This window comes from Taeniopygia guttata, chromosome 5 (assembly GCF_048771995.1).
Source record: "Taeniopygia guttata chromosome 5, bTaeGut7.mat, whole genome shotgun sequence".
In the NCBI taxonomy this organism is placed as follows: Eukaryota; Metazoa; Chordata; class Aves; order Passeriformes; family Estrildidae; genus Taeniopygia; species Taeniopygia guttata.
In genome coordinates, this window is record NC_133030.1 from 18,528,097 (window position 1) to 18,539,586 (window position 11,490).

At 43.2% G+C, this 11,490-nt stretch overlaps 1 long non-coding RNA gene across 2 annotated transcripts in view; it reads right to left on the reverse strand.

The window, feature by feature from the left end:
• The window catches only part of LOC115495484 (uncharacterized), a 93,481-nt gene extending 85,348 nt beyond the window's left edge, over positions 1–8,133 (reverse strand). The window contains exon 1 of one of the 2 annotated variants that reach the window (XR_012056266.1): positions 7,892–8,133. This is a non-coding gene — a long non-coding RNA (uncharacterized lncRNA). Of the gene's footprint in view, positions 1–7,562; positions 7,872–7,891 lie in introns of those variants that run through there. The other variant, XR_012056268.1, reaches the window with a different exon arrangement.
• Positions 8,134–11,490: the final 3,357 nt, after the last annotated feature.

The window sequence follows — 11,490 nt, forward strand, 5'->3', positions numbered from 1 at the left end:
GCCTTTCAGCACAATCTGGGCACATGTGAACCATCTAAATAGTAAACAGCGCATTTACTACTAATAGCCTCCTAATTTATTTATGGAGCCCCATCACACCGCAAATCTCTGTCATCTCCTTCACACACCAATCACCTGGCACCAGAGGAGCTCTGCTCTGCCCAGCTTTGCTACCTGTTTTTAGAGATAAGCACCAAATAACGTAGCCCTGCAAAACATGGTGAGGCCCACGCTTCAAGATGGTTGACTGAAAATACTCATTTTCCAACTTGGGGACGTTTCACAAGCTGTCTTAGTGCCTTGGAGCACCTCAAACAGCGGAAGGAAGAGGAAATACAAGCAGAGAAGCCAACACAATCAGCCCCGGGGTTGGGGAATCCCTCCTCACATGTATATATGTGCATATGAATATATATCCACATTTGTCACTGCTATGGCAACTAAGACAACAAAGATATCCTTTTAAAGGCCCTGCAGTAAGGAGGAAAAATATTTTGCTATATATATCACTGCCTATTGACGTCAAAAAATAACTTAAAATAAACTAACCTGTAAGTTTGGATCATGCTGGTCCTTTTTCCTCCTCTGTGGATATTGGAATAATGTTCACGTCACAATGACCATCTGTTACCTTTCATGGAAAAAGTAACCAAAGAGAGCTGAGCTAGAAAGCTTTCTATCAAACCCTCTCACACACCCGCACTGAAGCAACATAAAAAGCTCCCTCTCCTAAAACCTATGGAGCACTGTAATCTCAAGGGTCTCATTTAGTCCTTCCATGGGCAAAACCCATACTGACATCAGAGGGAAATTGCCAATTTTGGTAATTAGTAAAAACTAAGAACCTGTGGTAAGCTGTGATAATTAATTCAGCTGAGCAGCTAAAGAGTTCACTGGGAAAAAAAGCAAGCTGGCAGAAGGAAGTCTGGGCTGAATTGTAAAAATGAAACATTCAATTTAAAAGTGATTTTAGGAAGTTTGTTTCCACAGCCAAGATCTTGCAGATCAGGGCATCCTACCTCTTGTGCACGTATCTGTAGCATCGTGCACAGCAGAACTGACATGACTTTGTGCTCTTTCCACTAATGCTACCAGTGCAATTATTTTATTGACAGCACTAATTTGCTCTATACATCAAATAAATACAGGTAAATGGATTTATGAGGCAGAGAGGAAGGTAGGGAATTTAGGACCTTAGCTTGCACTAGGCTGTACCAATACAACCCTACTAAAGTCAAAGTCCAAGGTAATCAAGCACAAGCAATGCAGTGGGAAGCCCTGCAGGGGAACAGGCTGGATGTTGGTAATGGTTCACACATGCAAGGCATGGGGCCATCTTTGGCATGGGACTGCTCTACAGTTCCTTGCCCTTGCCCAAAAAATGCAGCATCTCCCCTCCCTTGGCTAGCAGGAGGAGATGAGAAATATTGAGAAATATACCTCAACTCTTTCTATCCCAAGTCATCTATTTTGCTCACCTCAAAAAGATTGTGGGGAACCCTCTCAAGTCCCTTTTGGCTCAAAGTGTGTTTTAATCTGGCTTGAAGGAGGCTGAACTGCCTGCATGTCCTACCAGAGCCCCTCAGAGTGGGTTGAGACGTTGTCAGAGGATGAGATATGCCATGATACTCTCGAAAGCACCAGGGATATTTCAAAGCAACAGAATTTATTAGAGATTTTTTTGAAGGCAGATCTCTTACTCAGAATGGTGAGTTTGAACAGATATAGCAAATGCAATGAGTCACTGGAGTATTGTGGGACGTTATATACTATTAAGTCATCTGCAAGCCCATGGTGAGCCCATTTGCAATGTGGTATTACATGGCCACTTGATGTGTTGTGGATTTGGGTCTGTTCCTCTTCTCCTCAGGGTTTGTTTTTCTTCCCTTTTCTTTCTTTCTTACTTTTTTTTTTTTTTTTTTTTTTTGTAAGTCAAGCTGCAGACTACAAATAACAAGAGCTAACACAATTCCATCAGGTTTGAATCAGACTCATGAAGGAAAATCAGCAATCACATAGGCTTTTAGAGGTTCAGAAATTTGCCTTCTATCAAATTCTCCTAGGTCACCTGGTTTTCAAAACTGCTGGAATTGCTGCAATTCTCACCCCTCCTGCCCATCTGTCCGAAATTTCCCCTCTAAGCACAGGAAATCAGAGAGTTTGATTTGCCACTGGGCTGCAGAGGAGCACTGACAGACCTCATCCAGCAACACGGTACTTCACTATTCTGTGTCACTTAACTCCCAATTTCGGTTCATTAAGATACACATCTGACTTTTCTCACATCTCCTGTTATCCCCCAAATTTGTCTGCCATCTCTTCTGCCATCAGTCACTTCAGCTCTTTCCTACAACAATTTCCTAAGTACTTTACCTAGAGATTGCCTTCAGCAGTTCAGCCTTCACCTTGTGGACTTGCATAAAAGACATAATGGAAGAGCCCCTCCTTATTTCCAATTCTTTATAACATCCAGTCTCCCTGTATATTTCCTCTCATGGTAGAGGAAAACAGACAGGCATCTTTTGGAGATTTCCTCCGTACCTTTCCTCACCTGTCTATATGAATTTAGGAAGACAATACCCTAATATTTCTACTGACTGTAGTCTTCTTCAGCCCTGATTTCTGGAAGCTTTCAGAGAAACACCTCTGACACAGCAGCACCCCTCATCCTTTTCCCAGCAAAGACCTTCATTTACTTTCTTCCTCTACCCCACTTCTATCTAACACCCTCCTTCATAGGAAATCACACAGGCATTCAAAAGCCCTGCTGAGGGCCTCTTTCACCTTTTATTTATGCCAAGTGCCACCCCTTCTCACCACCCTAAACAGGTCCAGATGGGTTGTATCATGTTCTCAAAGGGCCCCTACACCTCTCTTTTCAAAGAGGGAGCTGCCTTTGCAAGGTCTGTTGCTTTTTTTTTGGAGGAGATGTAGCTGAGGCAGGTTTATATAAAGACCATGAAAAGTGCTAGGTGGTTGCTGAACACCAGAAGAAGGAGAAAAAAAAAAAAACCCAAACAAAAAACCCTGTAGCTGGTGGCTGCACATAGTAGTTGGATGTTTTACCAAGGCTGAAATACTAAAAATATGAACAGTTTTATAGTACTCCATGCTGCACCTAGAAAGCTATAGGATGACTGTGGGACAAGTCAGACTGGCTGACATAAGACTTATGTCTGACATAAGTTATGTCTGACAGCTGCTAGTCCTGAGGTGCTTGGCAGGGAGAAATCCAGCTCTGATACCACAGGCCAGAAATCAGAAGAATGCCTTTTTCTCTACCCACAAAGAAGAAACATATAAGCACTATGCTCTAAAGCAGAGATTGCATTAAAAAAAAAGCTGGCCACAGAATAACTTACAACTGATCTCAAGCTGAATAAGGAAACAGGTTGCTTTGAAGATGTCTGTCAAAGACCCTGGTTAAAACCCCAAGAGTGGCTAAGATCCAAGAGAAAGAGAAACAGAGAGGGGATATGGGGAGGCCTAGATTGAACAGTCATTTGTCAAGAGAATTGAAGTAGAAAAATAATGTGGAGTTCCAAGTCAGTGTCCAGCAAAAAACTAAAAAAAGGTATGTATAGGCTACAAGCATAGCTGAAACAAGCCAGAGTTGGTGAGAAAATGCTACAGCACAACCTCTGGTGTGCACAGTCACTGTGCACAGCACGTCCCTCACCGCACTGAGCTTTTCATCAGCCGCAGCAGAGGCACACTGATGGAGGAGGCAAGCACCAGGGGGGACAGGCACTGAAGGGTGGGATGGTGATGAGAAGTCAACTCTGCACACACTGGTTTGACACTCTCAGTTGTGGGAAAACCCAAAATGGGTGGGTTTGTCCTCTTCTTTGAGTACACCTCCCCAAATCCACCCAGTTTGGACATTAACCCTCTTTGAGATGAACCTAGGCTTGGCTGTGGACATTTCTGAGGACTAGCATGCTGTGGCTTTCTCAGCTCAGCAGTGGTACTTCTCACCTTTTAATTCCCAACTTTACAGCTACTTTTCCTGCCTTGCTCTTCTAAAGGCAAATGCAGTTTGTTTTACCTGAAGTTGGCAACACTATCTGCTTAGACACCAGTGTCCAGAAAACAACGGGTCATGCTGGTCAGGGTATTTCTCTGAAAGCTGTTACAGACTACATGAGCCATGAAGGCATCACAAACTTTAAAAAGCTCCCCTTTCCTGAAAAGCACAAAAGATGGGAACAGGATAGGTGCAGTCTGTGGATCAAAAGGGGATAAGAAGGACTAACTGGCATCTCATAAAAGACAAAAAGATGGAGCCTTCTCTTTCTGCATGCTAAAGCACCAAATACATTAGACGAGGGTTATCCAGAAACCAGCATTTGCTGGTTCTTTTTTTATGCTGAATGTGTCAGCAAGGTCTTGGCAGACTGTGGGGAAAAAACAGGCTATCTATAAGATTTCAAGGTTGTCACAGATCAGTAACCTCAGACAAGGTCTGTTATAGTCATTCAGCAATGACCCCATATCTTCTTTCATCTTAGGATTCCACTAGTTTCCTCCACTTGCTTGCTTTTCTTCCTTTTCTGTTCATCCTGGAAAACAAAGTACCCCTGCCATGTTCCTTCGCTGGAGTTTCACCCAGACTGGACTCTCCCAGTGGGGATTTGCCAGATATGTCACAAAGCCACGCAATCATTGCCATGGAGGAAATGTCACATATATAAATATATCATTTCATGGAGGAAACATCAGGTCTGCTGAGGACCTGACAAAAAGGTGAATCACTTCAGGCAAGTTGGTTTAGAAGGTAAGGTTAAAGCTCTGCAAAAGCAAGTCCTTCTGGGTGGGTATGACCCAATTGGCCAAGTCCTCGGTGAATACAAATTGCCATAGTTCCATGCAAATCATCTGGAAAATGATACCCTGGTTGGCAAGCTGCTAAGGTAACAAGAATACCCCAGGGCAGTGCCAACTACTGCTGGCTGTGGACTTGCCCATTAGCTGTACTGGTAGTATCGGCTTGTGTGAACATATTTGTGGCTCTGGTAAACCTGGAAAAAATGACATTTCCATGGGTTTGATGAGAAGTGAAACATTTGATGCTTTGGTCTCAAATTTTCTGCTGTCTTCCACAAGAAACAAAGGGCAAGGCTTTACAAATGGCCTTCTCTTTTTTCCCTCTTTTGGGGCAAATGTAGGAAAAAGTGTTATCTATGTAATTTTAGAACTTGTTCTTTAACGCAAAACACCAAAACCACCAGAAATAACATTCTCCTGGAAAATGTAAGATTTAACTTTCCCCTAAGCCAAAATTGCATACTGATTGCTATTCATCATTCTGCTCCCCTCCTATATACTCTATACGTCTCCAAGAGCTTACCACGGCAATCAAAGTTCAAGAAATAGCTGGATGAAGCCACTCTTTCCAAAACAGGTATTACCCACATCTCTGCTCAGAAATGTCCTCCTCCAGAAGAGACTGGACAGCTGCTCTTTGTTGATATCCAGTCTCCCAGGACCTTCAGCAAACACATTTAGGAACCTGGTTACAGTCTAGGATAATGTTTCCTTCCAGGCTCATCAGGATATGACAGGTTTTTTCCAAGTTACCAGTGCATGCACACAACCTGAAATCCAAAGGACAACTCCACAACCCTTGTGCTGTTTGCTGATCCTGCAGCCCACCTCATCTATCCAGCTGCAGAAGAACCCACCCAAGGATGATGCTCCAGTCTGGGAGATGTGAAAGCCTCTCCAGATCTTGGGGAAATCCAGAAGGTTATCAGCTGCTTCTCCTCATCCTGGCAGTAGGAAACTTCAGAAGATGGGTGTGGAGTATGGATTTCTCCGCCAACTTCCACCAGATGGGTTTTTTTTAGTCCATCTCTCCTTCTTCAACATTTACAAAGTGGGAGCAGGAATATCTGCCTCTCTTAAGAAGATCAGATTCATTAGGGCTCTCTTCCCATGTCTTACATTTTATTCACACCCCTCTATGAAAGGATTTCTACAGGTGTCTCTATAGCTTGAGTATCAAAGAAAGGCCAAGCACAGCTTTATAGGGGTGTCCTGCAGCATCATCTGTACCCTGGGGAGGTCTGGAAGTGGTCCTTGCTCCAGGCCTGGCTGCAGTAAACTCTGTGGGTCTGTGTGCTTTGCATAACAGGGCACCACAAAGGGCTGCCAAGGTCCAACTCACTCAGAGTACACTATCTCAGCACAGCCCTGCCACACTGTACCTCTGTCCCCTGAGCCCTACAACACTTACAAGCCATTGGAGAAATCCTGCATTGCACTGGGCTCACTTGTCCTTTCAGTGTTCAGCACCAGCTGAGGACAGATCTATGCTTTGCTTTGCTCTTCCTGTGTTTATTCCTAAGCCAACCAAAACACTCTTTGAGCTGCAGAGCAAGTCACCTATGACATGGGACCCTTATTTTTGAGCTAGGGGTGAACTGAAGACATGAGTCTACCACATCATCTGTGGAACATGCTGGTGGCAGATGGTATATAAACATTTGTTTTCTTATTACTCAAGAAGGGAAAACAGTTGGGAAAGCAAAAGTTTCTTAATTTTTTTTTCCCCAAAATTTAAGTAAATGAATGGAAAAAATCAACAAACTTTTGAAATTCTTTTTGATAAACAGGATTTTGTCTTAAAAAAAAGAAAAAGATGGACTTGGCAGGGTTGAAGTCTGCTATTTTTCATTAGGACAAGATGATGGTATGGCAGGAATGCAAGACAGAGTGGTGCAGATGTGTGAAAGCATTTAGGAAAAGGCACCCCGGGATTTGAGAAGTGCCTGTTCCCAAAATGGGTTGATCTGAGGTAAAGGAAACCTTTGGGATAGGAAGATAGTAAACCCCTCCCCCACCCCTTTTATAGTGGATATAAACAGTTTTACGGTATTTCCACCAAACTGAAGAAGGGGGGGGAGAGAAAAAAAAAAAAAAATAAAAAGGTTTCTGCAACACACACATGTTCCCCATTAATTAGGACTGCTGTTAACAACACGTTGCGCCAGAGCTGCCAAGAACTGTCAACGAAGGACAGGGAAGCCCACAGAGGAGGCTCTGCTGCCTCCCGGGGTCCCGTCCCGGCTCCGAGCTGGGTCAGCCCCCTGCCAGGGTGTGGGGCAGGGCTGGGGGCAAGGAGAAATGCCCGGCTGCACAGGCAGCCCCTGTTTGAATGTGAATTCCTCCCCCCACACACACACTCCACTTCAGCTACAGACATTTTCCACAGAAATTCTGGCTATGTTCGCTTTTGGTTGAGACTTTGGGACTATTTTTGGCTTTTTTAAAACATACTTAGGGGAGGCGCCTTCTACTTTTATTCACATAAAGGATCCTTATTTTTATGTATTAAGGGACATAGAAAGAGGAGGGGAGGCAGGGTGAGGGGAGGGCTGATTTATGCTTTCATTCAGCTATACAACAACAACACCACAAATCTACATGCAAGCTGCCTTTCCTCCTCAGCAGGCTCCAGACACGCTCTTTGCTGTAGCAGAGACCACCCCTAGCATCCCAGTTTTCTCAAGCCATCACTGGGACAGAGAGCTGACCGCTGGATTTTAAGCATCTCTCACCTTTGCACCTCCTTGCAGGCACTTCAAGGGCTGGGAGCAGCTTTATCCTCCTCCTATCAGATCCTCTCTTCTCAGCTCCCTCCTGAACTACTCCCCTCTTTCCAGCTCCCTGAGTGCTGGTCTGGATTCACCAGTCGATGTGACTGAGGTTGCACACTGAACTGACTCATGTTAGGGTTAAAGCAGGGTCCTGAACTATCTTTTCCTCTTTGAACAAATGTAGGAAATAGTGTTGCAACAGTGCAGCAAAGTTCACTGCAGAATCTTGAAGGAGGCGGAAATGATTGCATTTTAAAGTAAAAATTATTTCCCCACACTTGTATACTCACCGTGTCCAAGCAGCCAGGCCATCAGCAGGCATCAAGACGTGTGTTCCAAGTGCCCAGTCCAGGATCCCTTGCAAGGACACGAAGGAGGAGAAACACCAGCTATCCACCAGCAAGTCTCCTTGACTCCTTGGAGGTTGGTGATGATTTGCTTGTTTTGGATCTTCCTTTTTGTACTGTTTAGGAGCAGACAGGGATTAGCCTCTCCACCCTGTCCCACCTCACTGAGTCATCCAAATGTACTCACTGTCCTTAGGCTCTGGATCAGGGCATCCTCAGAAGTTGCACTAGATATGTTGAGTGGCTAATCAAGGAGGTTTTTTGCTGCTCTTCTGCTGCTGCCTCCACACCAGGCACCTGCTTCAGCCTCACTCAGACCAGCTACAGGTCTCCATGGCAGGAGCAGCCAGAAAGGGAGAGCTGAAGACTGTTGCCTTTTCCAATAGTTGCCTTGCAAATGCCCATGAGCTGGAGGCATTTCTGTATAAACTCCAGCCCTCTGACTGCTGGGATGCAGGACTCCATGGCTGTGTACCTATATCTCACAAGTTGGGCCAAGCAAAATATCTAAAACACAACACCTATCTGTGGTAAAAAAAATGGGATACTAGGAAGCAATGTGATTCTCATTCTTCCTTTCAAATCCCTAAAATGTTGCTGTTGGAACTTCAGCCCTGCAGTTTTGTGAGGCTTTATAGCTACAGTGATGCACATGGTCTTATGCCAAAAAAAATTAACTACACATATTTAACTACATCTATTCAACATCACCCCTACAAATGTCATCCGAGGAAATCCTTGTAACTACTGTCCAAAGCACTGGGGATTTGTTGAACTTGTTCTTGAAAGAGAAGTCCTTTCAGACAGGCAAGAAAACATCCTGGTTTAGATTTTCAACAGCAGGTAGTGGTTTGAGTGGGTTCTCTATTACTTATCCAAAGGACATTATTTTGGGTGCCTTCCTGCTAAGAGCTTTCCTCCTAGGCATCTTGAACCAAGAGTGGAAAAAGCCACCAGAACCACAAGGATTTCTGAACTACTGGAGCAGACTGGACATGTTTCTAGGTTGTAATTTAACAGGAACCATTTGACAGTGTGAATAAAGAGCCACCAAATCTCAGTGCATTTTGGGAGAGCTCCTCAGATCACCTGTTCAGATGCATGAGAGATAAGGGGAATGTTCAGACTGAATTTCAAAAGGGCACCACAGTGCTGTTTTCTAGAACATATGCTAGAGTTTTTGATTAAAATAATTCCATTTGGGATAGTTTATATTTTTGAAAATATAAATAATTTCTGTAGAAAGTTAACAATTTCCTCCCTTATATACAACAAATCAATTTATTTTAAAACTTTTTTTTTTCTTTTTAAGAAAAGAGGAACCTATGTGAAAATTTTCAAATATCACTTCAAATACCCCTTCTAATGGCATTTGAAAATCTAGCTTCCCCTTTGGGGCACGTTGTAAGAATCAACAATAGTAACAGTTTGATGTCTGCCTTGTTTCAATCCAGCAGGGTGGGGGGGAGGGAGGTTTGGCAGAAAGTATTATTGTCATGTGGGAGTCTCAGAAATGAGTTGTCTCCTGGCTAATATTCTTCCACTGCAATGGTAAGTCAAATAGGCTAGTAGCCACGGCAACAGCACAGAATTCTCAACTATTGCTATGGTTATTTCACATCACTCTGGGGCTACCCCAGTTCATACCGTTATCACTCAAGACATTATTTCATAGTGATTTCATTAATTGAGTGTAATTTGATATATGAATAACACCCACATTCAGTTTAACAGGGGTCATGTTAACTACACTTCTGCCTGAAAGTGAAGACAAGTCAAGCAAAAACAATGCTACAGTTTTAAAAAAATACACAGAGGCTGACCTGGGTTCATAGGTGCAGACCAGCTGTGTGACATTTCTCTTTCATCCCAACTACAGTACATATCTTCCTAAGAAAGATTTTAGGGAAAAAGGTGGGGGCTACAGCATCCCTAACCCCACACCTCTCATGAACCCTGCAAGGAGGGCCGGGCTGGGATAAAGCATGACATGTGAGCAGTCAGTGAGAATAATACCTGACAAAATTAGGAGCAACAGCCCAACTACCACCTGTAAAAGTCCATTAGCTTCCCAAGTATCATAATTTGATGTGCATAACTTGAAGAACTTAAAAAACATTGCCAGCCTTGAACAGTTTAGGAACACTTCCTTGTCAGATAATCCAAAGAAAGGATAGAGGTAACCATGCCCATAGCTGATGGAGTAACTGGACCATGGACAGAGAAAAAAACAGAAGCAAAATGACAAAAAGAGCCCAAGTTTCCAGGACACCATATTGCAAAGCCTCAGCACTGATTTACTAGAGCATGATCTCCTGTGTAGTCTCAGCAAGACAGTAAATCCATGGCACTTCCTGAAGATGTTTCCAGTCAAAGTTTGTTTTCCTGTCCAATGGCACTGATGCCCAAGAAAGCCACAACACCCCTGAGCTGGTGTTCTGTGCCAGTGCTGCACAGCTGATCAAACAACAGGAGATTCCCTGGTTTATCTCCTATGTTCATTTGTACTACCATTCATTACTCTTCAAAAATGTACACCAGGTTTCCCAAAGCAAACCTTTGGAGGGCCATGTGTCCCCCTGCAGTGTCAAGTGATGTAATTTGACTGTAATATCTGGAAAGCAAAAAAAAAACCCCAGCCAGCCAACCAAAAAAAAAAAAACAAAAACCAAAAAACAACCCAATAAAAAGCAATAGCAAATTGAAAAGGGTTCAAAAGACCCATTTTTCAGAAAATTGAATAATGATGTATTCTGCAAAGACAAACCCTTTAAAGTGTTTCTGGTTTCAGAAATATTTTTAAAAACCCAGTGTTTCTATTGCTTTCCAGAGTTATCTGAATTCCTTCAAAAGCCCACTCAAGGTTAAAGAAGAAAAACAATGTTATTCTAATGATGGAACAAAGCTTTTTCTTCTTTTTTTTTTTTTTATTACAAGATTTGAAATACAGTTTCAAAAGAAGAGCTAGAAAACCAGAAAGACTCAAGTTTAAAGTTTATCTTGTGTTAATTTTTTGCTCTTTTGTCCCCTAGGTTTTTTTCTGAGGTGCGCCTCCTCCAGATAGCTGCTTCAAAGAAGCTCTGAAACCCCCCCACCCCCATTTTTTTCTCCACTTGTTTTATTCTGCAGCCTTGTTTTAGCAGTTTGAGAATATGCAGGGCAGGGATTTTTCTACCTAAGCCCATCATTTTGTTAAGGAAGCCACAGAAACTGCAGCTAGCAGCTCAGCACTTTATAAACATCCTAACCGTATGCTCTAGAGATCATTTCTGTGTACAAACAGTTTCAGCCCAGTTTCAGCTCCTGCAATTTCTCTGATAACAACTTGCCATGTTTACATCCATCTGAAACATTAAAACCCCCTGGGGAACAGTGTGGATCCTTGATTATTTATCTGTTTGATCGACCTGAACAACCTACCCACAGTATTTTCAAAAGGCTGACTTCTCGGCAGCGGGGAACACCAGGGGGGTTGGTGTTACTTGTCCTTCTGTCCTCGGCTGCCTAATCTCCCTGCCTGCTCCTTAGTGAAGATGTTAATT